General features: G+C 42.4%; 1 pseudogene; it reads right to left on the bottom strand.

The window, feature by feature from the left end:
• Positions 1 to 377: 377 nt before the first annotated feature.
• The window catches only part of LOC118218885, a 141,076-nt pseudogene continuing 115,630 nt past the window's right edge, over positions 378 to 25,823 (bottom strand).

The following is a 25,823-nucleotide window of genomic DNA, read 5'->3' as shown; positions in this document are numbered from 1 at the left end:
TGTGTGCACGAGTGTGTGCGTGCGTGCGTAGGTGTGTGAGTGCGTGTGCATGAGTGTACATCAGTGTGTATATTTGTGAGTGCGTGTGCATGAGTGTGAGAAAGCAAGGGTGTGTGTGAGAGGATGTGTGTGTGTGTGTGTGTGTGTGGATGTGTGTATGTGGGTGTATGTGTCTATGTGTATCTGAGTGTGTGTGTATGTGTATATGAGTGTGTGCGGTGTGTGTGTGTGAGTGGGTATATGAATGTGGTGTGTGTGTGTGTACATGAGTGTATGTATTTGTGTGTGCGTGCATGTGTGCGAGTGTGTATGCGCACGTGTGTGTGTGTGTGTATGCGTGTGTGTGCACGTGCATGTTTGTGTGTGTGTGTGTGTGTCTACTCCAGTTGGCAGAGGGACACTGAAGATTTCCACAATCCAAATCCAGCACAGAGGGGTGTGTGTTGAGTGAAGTGTGTGTGGAATCTGTGCAGGAGGGTCAGTGAGTCAGAGTCAGAGACGCTGTAGAAGGACAGAGTGCCGGCCGGACGGTCCACACACACTCCTACCCTGTACACACACACTCCTCTACCATCATCATCATCATCATCACACACTCCTGCTCTGCGGTAGGGGGAGGGGGGGGCAGGTATGTATGTTGGGTTATTATTGTGCCAGACATAGTATGTGAGTTTATCAGAGTCACCGAGTTTAAAGCACCTCAGACTCCAGGAGTTTTTATTCCCTCCAAACACACAGTCAGAACCCTCTCCTTTCCTGCTGATTCCTTTATATGTCACTGCTATATCAACCCCTCTCCCCTCAGACACACTGCACTCAGCCTCCCAGTAACAGCGCTCACACACACTCTCTCTGCACACAACCTGGCGCTTGTACTCAAATCTCTCTGGATGATCAGGATATGGCTGCTCCTCTCTCTCCGCTGTGTGTGTCACCCTCCTGTTCCCCTCAGACAGAGACAGCTCTTTGTTCGCTGTGTTTGGATCCAGTGTGAGCTGACAGCCGTCTGCACACCAGAGACATTAATGAGATTAATTATCATTATTAATATTCACCTTATTATGTGTGTGAGAGAGAAAGGACTGTCATAGTACCTCTGTGTGTGTGTTTGTGTACGTGTGTGTTTCTGTTTGTGTGTTTATGTGTGTAAGAGAGAAGTCTCTCTTTCTCACACACACACACACACACACACACACAGAGTGTGTAACTATGCAAAGTGTTCTGTCGATACAGACTCACATTTCCTGGGCCCTGGTTTGGTCCTGTTCTCTCCTCCATGGTCCACACTGTAAGAACAGCAGAACAGAATTCTGAATTTTAACCATCCTTTATTTCCACTCTTAACACACCAATGACATCACATATATAAAAACAAAGGCACAATAAAACACAAAACCACGATCATATGAAAAAAACACAAATCTGTCAGAAAGGAAACTTATCCCATTCACTCACACTGCTCCATGTGCAAAAACAGCTCCCCTCCCTCCACTGAACATAAAACACCCTTATAACACACACACTCTGAAACACACTCAGGTTCTCCATTGCTTTGTAATACTGAAACTCCACCATCACTGTGTCCCTGATCAAACCCCTAACTACAACAACCACATCTTATTTACTGCAGTGATCCCAGGCAGCACCCTCCACAGGAGATCCCCAACTCTCTTGAGTAACGCTGGTTTGTACAGTGCCCTCCATGCCCCCCCCCCCAACTCCTTTTGTGTGTGTGTGTGTGTGTGTGAGGAGCAGTGTGGAAACTCTCTGTACTTACAGCAGTGTGAGTGTGTCCAGTTTAGCAGCAGACAGCGCTCTCACTCCTGAGTCTCCTGGGTGATTGTATCTCAGGTCCAGCTCTCTCAGGTGTGAGGGGTTTGAACACAGAGCTGAAGCCAGAGAATCACAGCCTCTCTGTGTGACTCTACAGCCTGACAGCCTGCAGAGAGGACACACACACCTTACATGCATTAATATAAACTAACAGGGCTGTATGTGTCAAACACATAGCAGTGTGTTACACACCGTACACACATTAATATAAACAAACAGGGCTGTGTGTGTCAAACACACAGCAGTGTGTTACACACCTTACACACATTAATATAAACTAACAGGGCTGTGTGTGTCAAACACATAGCAGTGTGTTACACACCTTACACACATTAATAAAAACTAACAGGGCTGTGCGTGTCAAACACATAGCAGTGTGTTACACACCTTACAGTACATTAATATAAACTAACAGGGCTGTGTGTGTCAAACACATAGCAGTGCGTTACACACCGTACACACATTAATATAAACAAACAGGGCTGTGTGTGTCAAACACATAGCGGTGTGTTACACACCTTACACACATTAATATAAACTAACAGGGCTGTGTGTATCAAACACATAGCAGTGTGTTACACACCTTACACACATTAATATAAACTAACAGGGCTGTGTGTGTCAAACCCTTTCCTCAGCTCAATATAAAATAACAGGGCTCTGGAATTAATCATGACTATATATTTAAGAAAATGACCAGTTAAAATAAATTTGAACAGATTCAATTAATTTTCATAATTTTGAAGAATGTATGAATAGAAACGATTTGACGCTTCTCAAAAATGTTTTTTCCAACTGATGTCAAATTTAAAATGTGTTTCTCCCAAGAGGAAGAACAGGAAAATGTTGCTTTATTTCTGTGAAGAAAAATAACTCTTGTCTATTTTAACATTAAAAACATTAGTAATATTAGTGCTATATTTAGTCATTATTAACATTAGTGCTGTATTGTCACATTGAAACCCTTTTTGATTGAAGGGGTTTGTGTTTGTACTCACCCCAGTCTCTGCAGTTTACAGTGTGGGTCCTCCAGTCCAGCAGAGAGCGCTCTCACTCCTGAATCCTGCAACTCATTGTCTCTGAGCTCCAGATCTCTCAGCTCTGAGTGAGGAGAGCGCAGGACTGAGGCCAGAACATCACAGCAGCCCTCTGTGAGATTACACCAACCCAGCCTGTGGAGAGACCACACACACACACACATACACACACACATGCACACGTACACACACACACACAACACACATGCACACACACACACACACACACACACAACACATAAACACGCACACACACGCATAAGTATAACACATACATAACACACATACATATACACACACACAAAAATATGCACACGTATACACACACACACACACAACCGCACACAACACACATGCACACACACAGACACACACACATACAACCACACACAAACACACACACAATTGAAATTCACTGCTGATTGTCACACTGTGCACCTTGGCAGCAGATAAATGTGGAATTTCCTATTTGTACAGTTCGTGCATTCCTGGAATGTACACAGTACACACAAAAACAGGAAGAGTTTATATTAATTACGTTCATAAAGTATTCTGACTAATCCACAAAATAAAAGGTTATCACTTGGTTCAATTAACAAAAAATAACTCAAAATAAGGAGCCAATTCAACTCAAGGTTGGGGGCTTCCTGCAAGGATTTCATTAACAAAACTGTTCCATGTTGCGATGATATCACATGGGACACAACATGATTGCAAACATATTTCATTTGCAAACACAAGAAACAGCACTATTATGATCACTATGGTGTACTTAACCTCACCTTCAGTCTACAAACATCTTTATATTTTAAAAACATTCAATCTTCATCTAATAATGTAACCAAGGCGGCAAATGAAATACACTGCACCGCCATCTACTGGCTGCAGAGAAACACCACAACTGATTATTGCCATTGACTGGTACTACAGGTAATATGGAGGACCAAAAATTAAAAAATAATCAATAAATAAATGACGCAATAAATGAATTAATGTATAAATACATAAATAAATAAATACAAAAGCAAGAAAATGTAAAAATAAATTAATGTACACAAAAATAAATTAATAGACAAAATCTGACAAATGGGTATTTGCATTTATTTCCATGATTTATTTCTTGATTCATTCATTTCTGTGGATGTTCATTTCCATATTTATTTATTGCTTGATTCATTTATTTCTGTACATATTTATTTCCTTATTTATTTTTTGATTAATTTATGTCTGTATGTATATATATTTCTGTATTTATTTCTGTATTTGTTCATCCATATGTTAATGAGGGGGCTGTCAATTAAAATATGTCATAGTGTCACAATATTCCCATTGGTTGATCGATACCAGAGTACGTAGATTCACTGTACATGCCTTGCTTCAACACCGGTTGCTTTTTACCACATTTACGTTAGTAGGGCAGAGCAGAGCAAAACGTAACACAGATTTTATTTTTTTGGTTAGGTAGTGCAGCTTGAGTGACGTATTTCAGGATAAACACTCAGAATGACCCTTGCTTTCTCTCCAACGAAAGGTGAGGGATTTTGATAAACATTTTGGGAGATATTTGCCAAAATAAAAGTTGTTTTGGTGATAGTATAAGTAACATTTGTTACCATAAGTATTTTTTTGAGGTGCGAATAAACAATCTTGTTCGTGACGACAGATTGCTATTTTTGATAGAGAGCATCAGATCCACCTGCTATGTAATCGTAAGACATGTCCATTTCAGGTACTCACAGAGCAATGACCATACTAGTATCGATAGAGGGAATCAGCTTCTACCTGGACTGCAGGATAATGCTGGGATATACTGCAGAAGGGAAAAGAACAGTGACCCACATAGAAGAGTTTTATGATAAACTTTACTTTGGAGCCTTAAAGAACTGTGGCATACATACAGCACGGCTGCACTCAATCTCCTGAACAAGCTACCTCACTACCTCACTGATGTCTTACATTGGCTGGTATATCCTGTTTCGAAAAGCCTAGGGCTCCACCTAGTGGATAACCTGACTACACTACAAATGTACAGTATCGTGATAAGTTTTCACCGGTTGGCAATAGGCTATGAAAAACATTTAAATGTAATCAATAGATAGATTAGAAACAGTGTTTGTATCCTAAAACATCAAACTGTATTGAGTTACCTTACTTTGTGTGAACCTTTAAAGGTATTAAAACTTAGGTTAGCTCGCCATGTCAGTTTCTGAATGGCACGTCCCAGAAATTCCATTATGGTATTAAATCATAATTAGGATGTAGGTGTGAATGGTTTCTATTAAAAATGATTAATCTAGTTCTAGTTATATTTTCAGAATTGAGCCAAATAGGAAAACTGTTGTTTCCTATACAGGCAAGAGATAGCCAGAGGCTTGAGCCTGGCTGGCCTAGCTGAAAATGCTAGTCATCATTATGTGCTCTTTTGTGTGGATGCCTTGACAGTTTGTTCCAGGTTCCAGCTGCATCACAGAGATTGACCCTGTAGTGTTCAGCCATTTGGAGGAAGTGGCTCTTCGCCTGAATGTTTCACTCCATAATTCAAATTACGCCAGATCAATTGGATGCCCTTATCACATACTGCCTGAGGAAGCACTGGAGAGTTATTTATTAGTTGGTTTGTCTGTTCATCATGTTGCAGCACAATTAATTAACAATTAATCCCTTGCATGTCCACTTCCCATGAGATCTCAACAGGATTCTTAGCAGGGTGATCTACACTAGATAATTTGAACTTAATCCAGTTATGCAAAGCAAGTTTTATCCATCTATGCCTCAGTGGTATTTCTCCCATCTCATTAGTAATGCATTAATTGGTGTTGTTCTGAGTGCCCCACAGCATATCCTCAAAGCTCTTGCCTGTTTAACATGTGATGCCAGGAAAGGAATTGGGGTGCTGTCCACCAGGGGGCAGCATCGGCCCTACAGAGAGGTATAGCTGCAGCTGTGGCCCATTACCTAACCATGGGCTCTATAAGAGGCCTAGCTTCCAGGCCAAGGGGAGGGTGCTTTTAGATGGTGTTTGGGAGCTGGGCTATGGACAGTACGGTGGGTTGGTGCCAGTTTTGTTTGGAGAAGCTAAAGGTGCATATAATGACCTTGTGCTTTATATAGCAATGAGGAGTCTCCTTGTGTTCCTGCTATATAATGAGCCTGTGCTCTGTATAGCAGTGAGGAGTCTCATTGTGTTCCTGCTATATAATGACCCAGTGGTCTATTTAGCAGTGAGGAGTCTCCTTGTGTTTCTGCTATATAATGACCCAGTGGTCTATTTAGCAGTGAGGGGTCTCCTTGTGTTTCTGCTATATAATGACCCTGTGCAACCTCTACTCTCTGCCTAGCAAGATAAGTAAAGCCAACTGCTGTAGAATTTAAATGTTCTGAAATCCAGACTTTGGCTTTGAATTGGAAACACAGAAAAGTGACAAAACTAAGTGATGTAACATTGCACCTAAACAGCAGCTTGCATGTTGATCAGATTGACACTCTCCCCTAAGATGAACACACATACCACATCGACCAATAGTACGACATCAACAACGATCCCTTCCTTGACACATGCCCTGACACTGACAATGATGCAGATGCTAACCCAAGTCCCGCCACACCAACTCAGTCAACCCGGCCGCCTTCTCCGGAAACTATCCCGCCGTCACCAGGCAGAGATGGCATAGCCACGACATCAACCCTGTTAGCATCGAGTACGCCTTCTCTGGAACCCGGCTCCGGAGACACTGATAACATCGGCACTGTCAGTGCTGCTGACGAAACTACTCCGCTAGCAGGTGCAGGCGCCACGGTCGGGAGGAAAGATGCAACATGTGGAGCCACATCCACTGATGGAGCTCGTTGGGGACCCGTTACCGAAAACTTGCGTAGCTATTGGGTGAGCAAAGGAATAAAAGCATCCTTGTCATGTCAAAATAAAGACATAGCATTCACAGCATCAGAACGATCGTATAAAAATCAGAACAGACAATTGAGTAAGACCTTGTTTTCGCGTAATCTGCGTAATGGGGAAAGTGTTACCCGTGAGTGGTTAGGTTATTCTCCAACAACCGGTAATGTATATCGCTTTTTTTGTCGGCTTTTCGGCAGGACACCATCTGCCTTTTCTCAATCCGGGTTTTCTGATTGGAAACATGCTTCTTGTCGGACTGAAGAGCATGAGTCAAGCCAGTCTCATCGAAATGCAATGCTCATCTGGTTCGCTCGCACACAGGTGCACGGAATTGACAACGAACTTAAGGAGCGCTGTGAAGAGGAGGGGAAGTATTGGCGCGAGGTCCTAAAACGAATTGTCCCCGTTATACAGTTCTTGTCAGAACGAGGTCTCGCATTCCGAGGAGGCGATGAAGTTCTCGGTTCTCCTAACAAAGGCAACTATTTGGGAATACTTGAGCTACTCAGCAAGTTCGACCCCTTTCTTGCCGAACATTTAAAGAAATATGGAAACCAGGGGAGTGGGTCTACTTCCTATTTATCCATCACTGTATGTGATGAATTCATTGCAATTATGGGACAGCGAATTCAAGCTGAAATTATTCTAATGGTGCAGAAAGTGAAGTACTTCTCTCTTGTTGTTGATTCAACCCCAGATTTAACCCATATTGATCAGCTAACATTCATGATAAGATATGTCTCTCAGGAAGGTCAAGTCTTCGAGCGTTTTTTAAAATTCCTGCCCATATACAGTCATACCGGTGAGTCTCTTTTTCAGTCCGTTACAGACGTGCTAAATGACATGAATATTGATATAAATAATTGTAGGGGACAATGTTTTGATAATGCATCCAACACGTCAGGTGTGCACAAAGGACTGAGGGCCCGTATTCTAGAAGTAAATCCTTTGGCTGAGTGGATAACTTGTGCAGCCCACTCACTCAATTTAGTCGGAGTGAACAGTGTAGACTGCTGCTCTGAAACAACCACATTTTTCAGATCTGTTCACTCTTCAATCTTTTCTCGGGATCACCCTGCCGATGGAAGGTTATGATGGATGGACTTGAGCCCAATGTTAACAAACGCATAGAGACTTTAAAGGGACTGTCGGACACGAGATGGGCCGCTCACGCCCAGGCCACCAAAGCTCTCTGTGTAAACTATAAAAATATATTGAATTTGCTAATAAACATATCAGATGATGATTCTCAGAATGCTCTCACGCGTGATGAGGCGCGCTATCTGGCTAACAAAATGATCCGATTAGAGACAGCTTTCTTGTGTATATTGTGGAACAAAGTATTTGCCGTCTGATAAAACTGCTCGAATTTTGATTATCCTGCCATTGTGTGTTTGCAGTATGACTATAATTGGCGTTCTTTTGTATGGCGTTGGTGTGTATTTTCCCATGGCCTCTTTGCACTGGCTTATTATGGGGTTGTCTTGTGTTGCGTATCTTTGCGTGCGTGCGTCGCCGCGGCGGGGGGGCCTCTGAGCTGCGTAGCCCAGGGCCTCAAGATGGGTAAACGCAGCCCTGATAATATCTCATTTTATGCTCAATATCTTCAGAAACGCCACAACCCTGTAGCACACACAGGTGTGTAAAGTGAAGGAGTACAACTTATCTTCATCACAAGGTCAGCGTATGAAAAAGAGTGGGGTATAAGTATGGATTTCATTAGAGTTCATAGCAGGTAGTGAATAATGGGGATGGATGAAGACTGCAATATATGACAGAAGTGAATCCAGAAATGGGCAGAAACCTGGCAAATGAAACTCAATAAAGCTAAATGTAAAGTTCTACACGTGGGAAATAATAACACAAGGCTAGATTACTTTATGGGAGGAACAACATTGGAATGTGCTCAATTTTGGGAGTAATAGTTGATCAAATCCTTTCAGGTTCTAGGAACTGTGCTGTTACAGTAAAAAAGCCAACAGGATGCTGGGATAGTAGTGAGTATAAATCAAGGCTCCGGAGTGCGACCATTTTGGGTGCACATGCGACCAAAAATCTGTCAAGTGCCACTAAACATTTACATTGGTCGCACCGGTGCACCTGACATTTAGCAGGTCTGTCTGTGTGTGTGTGGCGTTATTTTTTTCCCCCACCCGCATTCTGTGAAGACCCGCCCCTACTCTGCCTCTGATTGGCTCTGACCCTGATATTCTTCTTCGCTGAATGCGGGTGGGGAAAAAAATAAGGCATGTGTGTATTAGTGATGTGTGGATCGCAGTTATATCCGCGGGCACCACGGTTAATCAGCGGATCGGGCGGGCCGAGTCATAAAAATTAACATTCTGATTAATAGCGGATGGGTTGCGGGTGGGTGAAATAATACATCATTAATGAGGAAGATATTAATTACATTCTCTAAAATGTGAACATATTTTAAGCTTCATTTCTCGTCAGGCGCGAATTAGCAGACTAGACTCTCGTTGCGCCAATTGCGGCGTCCATTTGTCTTAAGCAGCAATGGAGGCAAAAAAGATCCGAGAGAAAATTAAAAAAGAAGAATTAAAAAAAGGAAGGGCAGAAAAGTTCTGTGTGGGAGCGATTTAGTGAATGACGAGTCAAGTGCTGGGTATGTCATATGCAACAGCAGTGAAATAATGAGAAATAGCGGTAATGTGTGATCGGGTGCGGGTCTCTAAATCGGAGAAAATAATTTGTTCGGGTGGGTGGCGGGTGGATGATTGCGTACATGCGGATTCGGATGACGTCAGAGCCGATCCGCGCATCACTAGTGTGTGTGTGTGAAACCGCGCCCTGTACTCCTCCGGGAGCAGCGCACACTTTTATTTGAGTTATTTGAGTTTGATTTATTTATTTGAGTTTGTCAAGCACTTTAAACATCAGCAGTTTTTAAGTTTATTTTTTAAACAATTGAGGTTATTGCCATTTCTTGTTTGTGCTGTGATTTTAATAAATAAAAAAACATTTATCTGCACCTTTCCTGTTTACAATCATTTACATAACGTGTTAAGAAATTACGCATGTGTATGGGAACTGACAAAAAAGGTAACACTTAAAATGTATTATTACGGTGCCAAAAGGCGCGGTGAAAAATTTGGGTCTAACTAAATTATGTGCTGCTGCACCTAAATGAAAAAGTTAGGCGCACCCGTGCATCCAATGTAAAAAGTTAGTCTGGAGCCCTGTAAATCCAAGGAAGTTATACTTATTTTATACAATACCTTTGTCAGACCACACTTAGTGAACTGTGTGCAGTTCTGGGGACTGTACTACAAGAAAGATATAGAGGATCTGGAAAAGGTTGAAAGAAGGGAAACCAAACTGGTTCCTGGTATGAACGATAAAAGTTTTGAGGAAAGACTTCAGATGCTGTCTGAGTGTCTGTGGCTGTTGTGGTTCCTCTGAATTTGTGCCCTTATGTCTTGTAAAAATTATTCAAGCCTGCATCAACTTTTTTAACTTTTCAAATGGTCATTTACAGACAAGGTTAAGTATACATTTCGTCAAAAATTTAACCTGCAAGATGGTCTTTAATGTGACGAGAAGTGCTATATGAATTTAATGCATAACACGTGCCCACGCCCGCCAGCACCCCAAGCCCCCCCCCCCCGCCCCCCGGGCAGCATCCAACAGCACCCCATCCCCCCGTCCCCCCGTCGAGCGCACTGGGTGACACCGATCCTAGTGACGAAACTGCGCCCAAGTTGCCCACCTATTATTTCTACCAGCCCACCCTAATACAGCAGGCTAAACCTCTGCTGGAAACCCTATATTTCACTGCACAGATCCATAATCACTAATTCTATTTAATTAAGGTCACACAGTACACAGCACTACTCACCCCAGTGTCTGTAGTTTACAGTTTGGACTCATCAGTGCTGCACAGAGCAGCTTCACTCCTGAATCTCCCAGGCTATTGTAGCTGAGGTCCAGATCTCTCAGGGGTGAGTTTGATGACTGGAGAGCAGAGGCCACAATTTTACAGGAAATCTCTGTGAGGTCACAGCTGTATAGTCTGCAAAAGAGAGTTGATATATTATTGTATGTTTAAATAGCGCAATATTCTGTAAAATCTGATATATGCAATGTAACAGTAATCGTGTTGAGTGATGAAGAGTGATATTGAGGATCTGCAGATATCCACCCCACACTTGCTGCAGCTGTGCGTCAGCTCAACTTACTGTAAGAGGCCCTCTGTGTCAGTTCTGTTCTTTCCTAATACAGCTAGGTCTATTACAGGATCCAGAAGAAACCATGGGGAGATGTCAGACCAGCAGATTGAAGAAGCCATGTCTTTTCCACTTCAATTGTAGCTTTCCCCATTGCATACTTGCACAATTAATAAGAGCTTTTCTCCTCTTTCTGCCCTTGCACGTCCACTTCCCATGAGTCCTCAATAGGATGCATAGTAGGGTGATCTACACTAGATCATTTAAATTTAATCCAGTTATGCAAAGCAAGTTTAATCCATCTATGCCTCAGTGGTATTTCTCCCATCTCATTAGTAATGCATTAATTGGTGTTGTTCTGAGTGCCTCGAAGCATATCCTCAAAGCTTTTGCCTGTTTAACATGTGATGCCAGGAAGGGAATTGGGGTGCAGTCCACCAGGGGGCAGCATCGGCCCTACAGATGGGTATAGCTGCAGCTGTGGTTCACTGCAATCACATCAGCTGTGGTCCATTACCTAAACATGGGCTCTATAAGAGGCCTAGCTTCCAGGCCAAGGGGAGGGTGCTTTTAGATGGTGTTTAGGAGCTGGGCTATGGACAGTACCGTGGGTTGGTGCCAGTTTTGTTTGGAGCAGCTAAAGGTGCATATAATAACCCTGTGCTCTATATCGCAGTGAGGAGTCTCCTTGTGTTCTATTTAGTTAAGGTCACACAGTACACAGCACTACTCACCCCAGTGTCTGTAGTTTACAGTTTGGACTCATCAGTCCAGCACGAAGCAGCATCACTCCTGAATCTCCCAGGTTATTGTAGCTGAGGTCCAGATCTCTCAGGGGTGAGTTTGATGACTGGAGAGCTGAGGCCACAATTTTACAGGACTTCTCTGTGAGGCCACAGCTGTTCAGTCTGCAAAGAAGAGTTTATATATTATAATATGATTAAATAGTGCAATATACTTGAAAATCTGATATGTGCAATGTAACAGTAATCACATAAAGTGATGAAGAGTTATATTGAGGATTTAAAGTTACTGATGCTCTGAGGAAAATGACTTTGCTACAATCTCCAACTGCAGCACTTTGGGCCTGAGAATCAGACGTCCTGTTGGACAGAACTCTGACAGTTCTACAGATGAAATTCTTACCCAAATGGCCCCCTTTCTTCTGACATTTGCCACAGATACAACCAAATTAAAGATGCAAGAAATAACACACATCTTTCAGGGTGGATAGTGAGTTAGGCTCTGCTTCTTTACTTTTGCTGGTAACTGTGAGAAACATCCCACAGCATTGCAAGCCAATACATAGCAAAAGCCAGATTCACTTTAGAAACAGGAATGAAAAAGAGTGATCTGTTCACATATAACCAGGTACTGTAGTGCAGTCTGTCTGTTTTGCTGAGGTTATATATAACCATGTAGTGCAATGCATCTGTTCTGCTGGTGTTACATATAACCAGGTAGTGAAACCAAAGCTATGTAGGAACTGTTAATGATGCCCTTGAGTTCATTTTGTTGGAATAGTGATACATTTGATGGTGCTGTCCAAGGAGACACCATTTAGCTTTTTCCAGGGTTTAGGAAACTTCAGAATCCTTGTACTGGCCAGACTTTAGCCTGAGATAAGCCACAGAATTACCTCAAAAACAGGCACTTTAACAGTCCCCTGAGAGGACCTCATCCTGACACCCCTTATATCCTACAATTCCTCTACCTTCCCATTTTCACTCTGTCTACAGGCACTATTGGATTCTGGGTCAATCTACACCAGAATAAAGCAGAGACCAGGGTGGCACTACTGGCCTTGTAACATGGTGCATTTACTGCCTGAACTAATCTCACAATACAGTAACACAAACATTTCATTCACAACCACACTTGCCTCTCCCAAACCAAACCCAGCATTACATTAATCATAATGTTGAAAAAATATCTCATCTTCATGAACAATGTAAGAGGGGTACAGACTGAGCAGGCTCTCTCTGGTCATCTCCCACTCACAAATTATCTATGCATGGACTAGGAATAAAAGAGGGATTCTTTCCCCCTTTTGAAAAACATGGATTTGATTCAATCAACATTCGTCCTTAACTGACTGACATTTAAAAGGAGGGATTCTTTTTTCTACACAAACACAGTTCAAACTACTTTACCAAACTGAATTAGATAAGAATAAGTGTAACACTTGTGTTGACTTGTCCAAGTCAAAGTTAAGGACAAATGTTAGTTCAATAAAGACCATAGGGATGTTTGTATGGCTAATCTGCAAAAAATCAGACCTTGTTATTCTACTAATAATGCGGCTGACCAAACTCAGTTAAAAATTGGATTAATTAATATCAGATTACTAGCCCCTAAGGCAACTCTTGTAAATGAATTAATTACTGATCACCAAGTTGAAATCTTATGTGTAACTGAAACTTGGCTTAAAACTGTATATTGCTTTAAATGAATCCACCCCTCCTGGCTACAGCTATACTCACGTTCCCCGTCTGACGGGTCGTGGCGGTGGTGTTGCTGCTGTATATCATTCTAATCTTTTTGCTACTTTGAAATCTGGCTTCAAATGTAACTTTTTTGAAGTGCTTGTTCTCAGTTTTGCACATCCAGACAAAAAAGCAGTCCGTTTTATCCTTGCAATTGTATACAGGCCACCAGGGCCATACAGTGGCTTTTTACTTGAGTTTGCTGATTTCCTTTCCAGCCTGGTTGTTAATTCAGATAAAGTAGTAATTGCAGGGGACCTCAATATTCACATGGATAGTGAAGGTGATCCTCTCAGATCAGCACTCTTGTCTATCACTGAATCTATTGGCTTCGATCAACATATACATCAGTCCACACATTCTCATAACCATACTCTTGATCTGGCCTTAACTTATGATACAGAAATAGCAAATATAGCAGTTATGCCTAAAAACCCTGTGCTATCAGACCATTATTGAATTACTTTCCAACTTTCACAAATCTGTCATGTGTCACCAGATCCTTCATTCTACCTTAGCTGTAAGCTTTCCTCCAGGACTGCACATGCTTTTATTAATGAGTCCCCAGGCTCATTTGTGCACTGTGGGGATTTTCTTGGCTCCCACCCAAACACACACAAAAATGCAAGCATTAGCTCAACTGATCAGCTGACAGACAACATAAATTACGTACTTTCCAGAACCCTGGATACTATCGCACCTCTTGAAAAGAGGAAAGTCCGCTATAAGAAATTAGCACCCTGGTACAATGACCATACTCGTGCTCTCAAACAAGCTTCACGCCAACTTGAGCGCAAATGGCGTTCTACTAAATTGCAGGTATTCCTCCAGGACTGGAAAGACAATCTACTAACTTATAAACATGCCCTCTCCACAGCATGTTCCTCATACTTTTCTACTTTAATAGATGAAAATATAAACAATCCTAGGCACCTGTTTAACACTGTTGCCAGGCTGACCAAGAATCAAGTTGATCCATGTGCCTCAATATCATTTAGTAGCAATGACTTCATGAATTTCTTTGATGACAAAATTATAAAAATCAGGGGCAAGATTCAAAGTTCTCCTACCACCCCTCATATAGGGTCTGCCCATTCCATCCGCTCAACGCATGGATGCAGAATCTTCAGAAGAATCTTCAGAAAGACGGGCGGCCTATCTGAACTCTTTTGCTCCAATAGATCTCATGGAGTTTAATGCCATAGTTAATTCCTCAAAATCTTCTACTTGTCTTCTAGACCCTATCCCTAAGAAGCTTTTCAAGGAGCTATTACCAGTGATTGGAACACCAATGTTACATATTGTCAATGTGTCTTTAGCATCTGGACACATACCACAGACTCTTAAACTTGCAGCCATCAAACCCCTTCTTAAGAAGCCAAACTTGGATGTGAATGACCTGTCTAACTACAAAGCTTATCTCGAACCTCCCTTTCTTTCTAAAATACTAGAAAGGGCCATTTCAAAACAACTTGGTTCATTTTTGCACTCCAATCATATATTGGAAGTTTTTCAATCTGGTTTTAGACCCTCTCACAGCACTGAAACAGCCCTGGTCAAAGTACTCAATGACCTACTCCTCGCTTCCGACCATGGCTGCATCTCTGTACCTGTGCTTTTAGACTTAAGTGCAGTATTTGACACAGTTGATCACCTCATCCTTCTGGATAGACTTGAAAATCTTGTAGGCCTCCTTGGACAGGCACTCTCTTGGTTCAGGGTTGCTTTTTATCACTTGAGAAACATCTCAAAAATTCAGAAAATACTGTCCTTACATGATGCAGAAAAGCTAGTTCATGCTTTTGTTACTTCAAGATTAGATTACTGCAATGCTCTTTTGTCTGGATGTGCAAATTCCTCTCTGAAAGGGCTCCAGCTAATTCAAAATGCAGCAGCTCGTATTCTCACTAGAACAAGGAGATTCGAGCACATCAGCCCAGTGTTAGCATCGCTTCACTGGTTGCCAGTTAAATTCCGAATAGACTATAAGATACTACTTCTTACCATTAAAGCCTTACATGGGCTTGCCCCTTTGTACTTAAATGATTTACTTCTTCCTTATATTCCCTCACGAATGCTCTGTTCGCAGGGTGCAGGCCTCCTTGTTATTCCTAGAATATCTAAAAGTACCATAGGTGGTAGAGCCTTCTCCTATCGTGCTCCCCTCCTGTGGAACAAGTTGCCTGCCCATGTTCGGGGCGCAGACACTATCACCTTATTTAAAGCTAGGCTCAAAACATATATTTTTAGTCTCTTATATTTGAGGGGCAGGAGTGGGTGGCGGGCATAGCTATAGAGTCTCTGGTAGACTGAGCGGTTAGTGCTGTCACTGGATCATCATTGGTAGTGCTGTGTTAAGCTGAACTGGTCATGGTCTGGTGATGACTGTCTCAAGCCTGCCCTCATGGCTGCGTTGGCCCCTGCCTCTGTTTCCCTTAGCTATGCTGCCATAGCCTCATTCTGCCGGGGTTTTCCTTATCGCATGTGGGCACCTCTGTTTCTTCTGCTCTGCTTGCTAATCTACCATTTGAACCCCCTAAGAATGTTTTTCTTCTCGTCTTCCTCAGCTCTGGGCACCTGCCCGGAGCTCTAGTCCAAGTTTGCTGAGCACCCCCCCTGGCCCGGAGCTCCAGCCCTAGACCAGCTAGACCAGCTGGGCACCCCCGCCTCCTGCCACTGTTGATTTTCCACAACAAACCAGTGCCTGCCCACGGCAGATGGGTTCCCCCTGTGAGTCCGGTTCTGCTCAAGGTTTCTTCCTGTTATCAGTCAGGGAGTTTTTCCTTGCCACTGTTGCCCTAGGCTTACTCTTTGGGGGCCGGTTCTCTGTAAAGCTGCTTTGTGACAAAGCTCCTTTGTCAAAAGCGCTATACAAATAAAATAAAATAGAAATAAAGTGTTGGCCTGTAAAGCAAAAATGAGCCTTTGATCTTGTGCCATTTGCCTTGCTTCTCAGCTGTGCCTTGGTCTTTTTTGATCACAGTCTTGGATCTCTGGTCTTGATTCTTTAGCTGCTTATTTTACCATCCTGGGTCACAGTGGGACAGACAAGCTGTGGTTCTGCGGTACCTTTCATTCATTTTTTTCACAATTATATTATTTATTTTCCATGTCTGTCTAATTTTGTGTAAAGGAAGTGTAGCTTGTATTTTTTTATTTGATGGGGAATATGTTCATCTTAATACTGTAACATACTATACCCTCTCTTCATTTAAATCTGCGAGTTGTATGTTTGGACCATTATTGATCCATCACATTGGTTTGCCTAACAAGGAATTCATGATGTATTTAATAACTGGTATCTTTAATGATAATATGTAAATTAAATCTAATAAAATACATTTTACATGTTGGATACATTTTTTACATTTGATGGTACTTCTGTATTCATTAAATGAGGGCACAATCTGTTAAAATAGCTTGACTCAAAAATCATAATTCTCACTTGCCTGACAATTTTATTGTATTCTATTTTCACTTTAACTATGAAGTGTTTATAAAAACATTATCTACTTTAATAATTACATAATACTCACATGGCCTTCCTGCAGTTCCTGACTACTGGTACCAGTCTCTGATGTCCTGCTTTTGATGTGTTGTAGGTCTTCAAGTCAAACTCATCTTGGATCGCTTCTGACATCAGTAACACAAAGGCCAGGGCTGAACATTGGTGTGGTTCCAGCTTTTCATTAGAGAGTTTTCCTGATCTCTGGAAATTCTTGATTTCCTCCACTAGAGAGTTGTCATTCAGTTCATTGAGACAGTGGAACAGATTTATGGTCCTCTCTGCTGAAGATTCTTTTTTGATCCTCTTCTTTATGTACAATACTGTTTTCTCAATGCTCTCTGATCTGCTTCCTGTCTGTGTCTGTGGATCTGGTACAGGTGATCTGCTTCCTGTCTGTGTCAGTATTCCTCCTAATAGAGTATGAATGGAGTCCAGAGAGAGGCCTAGAAGGAATCTGAGGAAAAGGTCCAGGTGTCCATTCTTACTCGCTAAGGCCTGATCCACTGCAGTCCTGTGTAACTCAGACAGCTGCACTCTGTCACTGCGAGGTTTTGATTCTTCTGCTCTGAGTACATTTCTGTTCTCATTCACACATGAATGAAACACAAACAAGGCAGCCAGATACTCCTGAATGCTCAGATGCACAAAGCAGTAGACCTTCTCCTCACCCAACCCACACTCCTCTTTAAAGATCTCTGTGCACACCCCAGAGTACACTGAAGCTTCACTGACATCAATGCCCATCTCTCTCAGGTCCTCTTCATAGAATATCAGATTGCCCCTTTCCAGCTGTAGTAAAGCCAGCTGCCCCAGTTTCAGGATGATTTCTGTATTTGATGCTGACATTTTCTTTGGAGTTGTCTCATTGGTGCCATGATACTTCTCATTCTTCACATTAGTCTGAATGAGCAGGAAGTGTGTGTACATTTCAGTCAGAGTTTTGGGCAGGTCTCCACTCACTTTATCCAACATTGTCTCCAGAACAGTAGCAGAAATCCAGCAGAAGACTGGTATGTGACACATGATGTAGAGACTCCTGGATGACTTTATGTGTGAGATAATTTTGCTGGCCTTGTTCCGATCTCTGATTCTCTTCCTGAAGTACTTCTTCTTCTGTGGGTCATTGAATCCTCGTACCTCTGTCACCTGGTGGACGCACTCAGGAGGGATCTGATTGGCTGCTGCTGGTCGGGAGGTGATCCAGAGGAGAGCAGAGGGAAGCAGATTCCCCTTAATGAGGTTGGTCAGCAGCACATCCACTGATGATGACTCTGTTATATCACAGCAGATCTTATTGCTTTGGAAATCTAGAGGAAGTCGACACTCATCCAGACCATCAAAGATGAACACAATTTTGACATCATCTTCAATACTTTTGATCTCTTTCAGTTGTGGAAAGTAGTGCTGCAGAAGTTGCATCAGACTGAATTCTCTCTCCTTTTTCAGATTCAGATCTCGGAAAGGAAGAGTGAAGATGAAATCAATGTCCTGATTGGCTTTTCCTTCTGCCCAGTCCAGAATGAACTTCTGCACAGAGACGGTTTTCCCAATGCCAGCGATGCCCTTTGTAAGCACAGTTCTGATGGGTTTCTCTTGTCCAGGTAAAGGCTTAAAGATGTCATTGCAGAGGATTGCAGTCTCCTGTGTGGTGTGTCTCTTGGATGCTGTCTCAATCTGTCTGATCTCATGTTCATCATTGATCCCCCCACTTCCCCCCTCTGTGATGTAGAGCTCTGTATAGATCTCATTGAGGAGGGTTGGGTTGCCCTGCTTTGCTAAACCTTCAAATATGTGTTCAAACTTCTTCTTCAGAGCAGTTTTCAGTGCCTGCTGGGCTCTTTCTATGGATTTATCTGAGGAGAGGAAATATGAGAAGCAATGTTTAAAATAACAGAACAGACAATAAAAAATACATATGCAGTCCATTTTCACAATGGTACACACACCTCTTAAGGTGTTACACACTTCTCACAGTGTGTTCTACACACAAAATGAAAACATATCAAACAATGAAAAAGGATTCAATTCCTTTATCACATTCAATTTCTTAATTTTTCATAGTATGATGTGGTAAATATGGTCTTCATGGGTCATGTAGTAATTTAATCATCTTATAATTTTTATGCTCAGTGCTCATTAATCCTGGATAAAAACTCAGACCAGATCTGAATCTCTTTCAGGGACATTTAATCTCATGTGCATTTGCTTGCCCCATAATCACTGCTGGATGCAATATTTTAATTTAAACACCGTTGTGTACATGTAGTGTGTGATGTTTTCTATATGCAAGACTGTTGATGTAAAACACTATTATGAAAGTGTAGATGCTATAAATCAAAACATTGTACTCTGTTATATTCGATTGCTAAGCTCATTTCAGCATTCAAATGGACACACAGTAGCAATGAGTGAAAACTCTTACTGTGCTGCTCATCTCTCTCCAGTGAGTCAGTGAGATCCTTCTGCTTCACAGGGCTGCTGGTCAGCTGTATTAGTGTGAAATAAACACATGAAGAGGTGTGCTGTATCAGTGTAAAATAAACACATGAAGAGGTGTGCTGTATCACAGTGTGAAATAAACACATGAAGTGGTGTGCTGTATCAGAGCCACTGAAACAATGAGATTCTTGCAATATGTCTCATGTTTTCTCTTATAGGAAAGCCAGAATGGGGACAGATACTTTTAAACAGAATACATGCAGAAGGTCCAAAGTCTCAAGTTTGAAGTGCACCTTTAATCCCTGATTAATGCACAATAAAATGTCCAGTTAATGTCCAGTGTTAATTCAACTCTTAACAGATAACATTTGGTCCCACATTGCAGAGTGGGATGAAACATTATCTGTTAAGAGGTGAGAGTTGAATTAACACTGGATATTTTAGTGTGATTTTGTAGAGACACTACTTGTGATAAATCAAGAGTTCCGATAGAATAAATCAGTTTCTCAGTGCAATACATTTGGAAAATTCGGACTATAAACTGCATGCTTCAAACACTCTGTTTGGAGTCTTACTCTGCCATTGTGTTTGGGACCTAAAAAAGAATTTGCATCTTTCTGTGAGCCCAGGAGGGCCAGGTAGCACTCTACAAAATTAAAAAACCTGATTACATATTCAATCTTATCAATTAAAGGCTACTAATTCATTTTTTGTCAAGCGATCATATTCAAAGGAAATGCAGTGTACAAGTACAAGTACAATCACACAAGCAAATATTAAAATATAAAAAATATAAATAATACCTGTTTTGAGAACAGTTTCTCTGAACTCCTCTCTACAATATGGTTGGACACCTGTGAGCAGTGGATCCTGTGAACAAATCATGAGACAAAGTTTACAGTTAAATTCATCTTCTTACTGCAGCTCTAACTCACAGCACATGGAGACAGAGCTTCCAGTTAAACTCATCCTCTTACTGTAGCTCTAACTCACAGCACATGGAGACAGAGCTTCCAGTTAAACTCATCCTCTTACTGCATCTCTCTAACTCACAGCACATGGAGACAGAGCTTCCAGTTAAACTCATCATTTTACTGCAGCTCTAACTCATAGCACATGGAGACACAGATTCCAGGTAAACTCATCCTCTTACTGCAGCTCTAACTCACAGCACATGGAGACAGAGCTTCCAGTTAAACTCATCCTCTTACTGCAGCTCTAACTCACAGCACATGGAGACAGAGCTTCCATTTAAGCTCATCCTCTTACTGCAGCTCTAACTCGCAGCACATGGAGACAGAGCTTCCAGTTAAACTCATCTTCTTGCTGCAGCTCTAACTCACAGCACATGGTGACAGAGCTTCCAGTTAAACTAGGACGGACAGTAGGATGGAGTGTAGCACGGTGGGTAAGGAATTGGGCTTGTAACCGAAAGGTCGCAGGTTCGATTCCCGGGTAGGACACCGCCGTTGTACCCTTCAGCAACGTACTTAACCGAAATTACTGTGTAAAAGTTGTGCATGTCGCTCTGGATAAGCGTCTGCTAAATGCCTGTAATGTAATGTAAACTCATCCTTTTAATGCAGCTCTAACTCACAGCACATCTGAATATGACATCATATTTACATATACACATAAAAAGTGCCAGTGACATTGAAGTATAATTAAACAGTAGTGTCAAAATGAACCTGTTTAATTACCTGAGATCACCTGTGATCTCTCCGCTGAACTTCACAGGATGATTCATTGAATGGTCACTCTTCATAGACAGGCAGCTGGGTACAGGTGACCCTGCTCTTTCTACCTGGGCCCTGTGAACAAAATATGTAGACAGAGCTTCCAGTTAAACTCATCCTCTTACTGTAGCTCTAACTCACAGCACATGGAGACAGAGCTTCCAGTTAAACTCATTCTCTTACTGCAGCTCTAACTCACAGCACATGGAGACAGAGCTTCCAGTTAAACTCATCCTCTTACTGCAGCTCTAACTCACAGCACATGGAGACAGAGCTTCCAGTTAAACTCATCCTCTTACTGCAGCTCTCTAACTCACAACACATGGAGACAGAGCTTCCAGTTAAACTCACAGTCTAACTGCAGCTCTAATTCACAGCACATGGAGACAGAGCTTCCAGTTAAACTCACAGTCTAACTGCAGCTCTAACTCACAGCACATGGAGACAGAGCTTCCAGGTAAACTAGGACGGACAGTAGGACGGAGTGTAGCACGGTGGGTAAGGAACTGGGCTTGTAACCGAAAGGTCGCAGGTTCGATTCCCGGGTAGGACACCGCCGTTGTACCCTTCAGCAAGGTACTTAACCGAAATTGCTGCGTAAAAGTTGTGCATGTCGCTCTGGATAAGAGCGTCTGCTAAATGCCTGTAATGTAATGTAAACTCATCCTCTTAATGCAGCTCTAACTCACAGCACATCTGAATATGACATCATATTTACATATACACATAAAAAGTGCCAGTGACATTGAAGTATAATTAAACAGTAGTGTCAAAATGAACCTGTTTAATTACCTGAGATCACCTGTGATCTCTCCGCTGAACTTCACAGGATGATTCATTGAATGGTCACTCTTCATAGACAGGCAGCTGGGTACAGGTGACCCTGCTCTTTCTACCTGGTCCCTGTGAACAAAATATGTAGACAGAGCTTCCAGTTAAACTCATCCTCTTACTGTAGCTCTAACTCACAGCACATGGAGACAGAGCTTCCAGTTAAACTCATCCCCTTACTGCAGCTCTAACTCACAGCACATGGAGACAGAGCTTCCAGTTAAACTCATCCTCTTACTGCATCTCTCTAACTCACAACACATGGAGACAGAGCTTCCAGTTAAACTCACAGTCTAACTGCAGCTCTAACTCATAGCACATGGAGACACAGATTCCAGGTAAACTCATCCTCTTACTGCAGCTCTAACTCACAGCACATGGAGACAGAGCTTCCAGTTAAACTCATCCTCTTACTGCAGCTCTAACTCACAGCACATGGAGACAGAGCTTCCATTTAAGCTCATCCTCTTACTGCAGCTCTAACTCGCAGCACATGGAGACAGAGCTTCCAGTTAAACTCATCTTCTTGCTGCAGCTCTAACTCACAGCACATGGTGACAGAGCTTCCAGTTAAACTAGGACGGACAGTAGGATGGAGTGTAGCACGGTGGGTAAGGAATTGGGCTTGTAACCGAAAGGTCGCAGGTTCGATTCCCGGGTAGGACACCGCCGTTGTACCCTTCAGCAACGTACTTAACCGAAATTACTGTGTAAAAGTTGTGCATGTCGCTCTGGATAAGCGTCTGCTAAATTCCTGTAATGTAATGTAAACTCATCCTTTTAATGCAGCTCTAACTCACAGCACATCTGAATATGACATCATATTTACATATACACATAAAAAGTGCCAGTGACATTGAAGTATAATTAAACAGTAGTGTCAAAATGAACCTGTTTAATTACCTGAGATCACCTGTGATCTCTCCGCTGAACTTCACAGGATGATTCATTGAATGGTCACTCTTCATAGACAGGCAGCTGGGTACAGGTGACCCTGCTCTTTCTACCTGGGCCCTGTGAACAAAATATGTAGACAGAGCTTCCAGTTAAACTCATCCTCTTACTGTAGCTCTAACTCACAGCACATGGAGACACAGCTTCCAGTTAAACTCATTCTCTTACTGCAGCTCTAACTCACAGCACATGGAGACAGAGCTTCCAGTTAAACTCATCCCCTTACTGCAGCTCTAACTCACAGCACATGGAGACAGAGCTTCCAGTTAAACTCATCCTCTTACTGCAGCTCTCTAACTCACAACACATGGAGACAGAGCTTCCAGTTAAACTCACAGTCTAACTGCAGCTCTAATTCACAGCACATGGAGACAGAGCTTCCAGTTAAACTCACAGTCTAACTGCAGCTCTAACTCACAGCACATGGAGACAGAGCTTCCAGGTAAACTAGGACGGACAGTAGGACGGAGTGTAGCACGGTGGGTAAGGAACTGGGCTTGTAACCGAAAGGTCGCAGGTTCGATTCCCGGGTAGGACACCGCCGTTGTACCCTTCAGCAAGGTACTTAACCGAAATTGCTGCGTAAAAGTTGTGCATGTCGCTCTGGATAAGAGCGTCTGCTAAATGCCTGTAATGTAATGTAAACTCATCCTCTTACTGAAGCTCTAACTCACAGCACATCTGAATATGACATAATATTTACATATACACATAAAAAGTGCCAGTGACATTGAAGTATAATTAAACAGTAGTGTCAAAATGAACCTGTTTAATTACCTGAGATCACCTGTGATCTCTCCGCTGAACTTCACAGGATGATTCATTGAATGGTCACTCTTCATAGACAGGCAGCTGGGTACAGGTGACCCTGCTCTTTCTACCTGGTCCCTGTGAACAAAATATGTAGACAGAGCTTCCAGTTAAACTCATCCTCTTACTGTAGCTCTAACTCACAGCACATGGAGACAGAGCTTCCAGTTAAACTCATCCCCTTACTGCAGCTCTAACTCACAGCACATGGAGACAGAGCTTCCAGTTAAACTCATCCTCTTACTGCATCTCTCTAACTCACAACACATGGAGACAGAGCTTCCAGTTAAACTCACAGTCTAACTGCAGCTCTAACTCACAGCACATGGACACAGAGCTTCCAGGTAAACTCATATTCTTACTGCAGCTCTAACTCACAGCACATGGAGACAGAGCTTCCAGTTAAACTCATCCTCTTACTGCAGCTCTAACTCACAGCACATGGAGACAGAGCTTCCAGTTAAACTCATCATTTTACTGCAGCTCTAACTCATAGCACATGGAGACACAGCTTCCAGTTAAACTCATTCTCTTACTGCAGCTCTAACTCACAGCACATGGAGACAGAGCTTCCAGTTAAACTCATCCTCTTACTGCAGCTCTAACTCACAGCACATTAACTCTCTGATTCATGCATTTTTACCTCTTTCTCGCAGGGCCGTGGGTTCCATCGTCAGTCTCGGTCTCCTCTGAGGAACTCATTTTAGAAACAACGCCCCCTGTCTCAGGACACCTGAACACACCAGATCAGATTCACAATTGGGTTCTGACCCAAATTGGCAGACCTGTATATATATACAGGAAGAACATGATAACGCACAGACATAATAATACACACAGACACACACATACTGTACAAGTTTATGGCTCAGTTAAGTTCCAGATTTGTCCCTGTCTGTTCTATGAGATTTGATGTAATACAATTCCCCCCAAAATATTCTGCACCCATGATAACAATTACTAAGACCATTGATCATAAAGATTACCAGTGCTGAGGTATATTTTCATTGTCCAACATACGGAATATATTTAATGATATAATGGAAACTACCAAAATGACACATTTCTCAGATGATACAGAAATTGTGCGTCACAATTATTGGCACCCCTGTATTTGGTACTGTGTGCACCCTCCCCTCGCAGGGATAATGGCACTGAGTCTTTTTACATAACGTGTTATAAGACCAGAGAACACATTGGGAGGGATCTTAGACTCTTCCTCCACCCACAATCTTTCCAGATCCTGATGTCTTTGTTGATCCGTGCTTATGGGCTGTGCTGTTCAATTCAGTCACAAGTTTTCAGGGAGTTTCAGCAGCCTTTAGACTGTTGTAGCCATTGCACAATGATGCTTCTGCATCATTAACCTTTTTATTTGTGGATTTTAACATGAATTTGGGGTCATTGTCTTGCTGAAAGATCCACTAGTTTCAGTCTGCTGGCAGAGGTAGTCAGGTTTAGGGCTAAATTGCCCTGGTACTTGGTTAGAGTTCATGATGCTGCTTTCCTTAACAAGGGCCCGTGGACCAGTGTGAGCAAAGTAGCCCCATAACATTAAAGATCCACCACCGTATTTTTCTTTTCAGTATATGCATCCTTAAATCCATCCTACATCATATTCCTGGACATGGTTGTGAGAGGGGCTGGAGCCTCTCCCAGCATGCATTGGGCAAGAGGCAGGAAAAACCCTGAACAGGTCACCAGTCCATCACAGCGCACACACACCATTAACTTACACACTCATACATTCAAGCAATTTAGTGTCTCCAATTAGCTTAACCTGCATGTCTTTGGACTGTGGGAGGAAACCCATGCAGACATGGGATGAGAATATGCAAACTCCACACACACCACCATGCTGCCCTCCAGCAGTTTTAAACTTCTTCATTATTGTCCTCACAGTAGTAACTAGCATCTTCAGTTTATCTTTTGATCCATTGGCCTGATTTTCAAAGGTCAGCAACCATTTTAATTTCGTTCGTCTGTTCTTTGTCTTTCTCTGCGGCAAAGATGAAAAATGGGTTTCACAAGCAGGTTCTCAGTTTAATCCTCCAGTGAAACAGGAAGCCATGGAAGGCCACAAGAGTTTCTCTTAATATCGATG

This window comes from Anguilla anguilla, chromosome 19, assembly GCF_013347855.1.
Source record: "Anguilla anguilla isolate fAngAng1 chromosome 19, fAngAng1.pri, whole genome shotgun sequence".
Taxonomy (NCBI): domain Eukaryota; kingdom Metazoa; phylum Chordata; class Actinopteri; order Anguilliformes; family Anguillidae; genus Anguilla; species Anguilla anguilla.
This window is presented reverse-complemented; position numbering and strand designations above follow the sequence as displayed.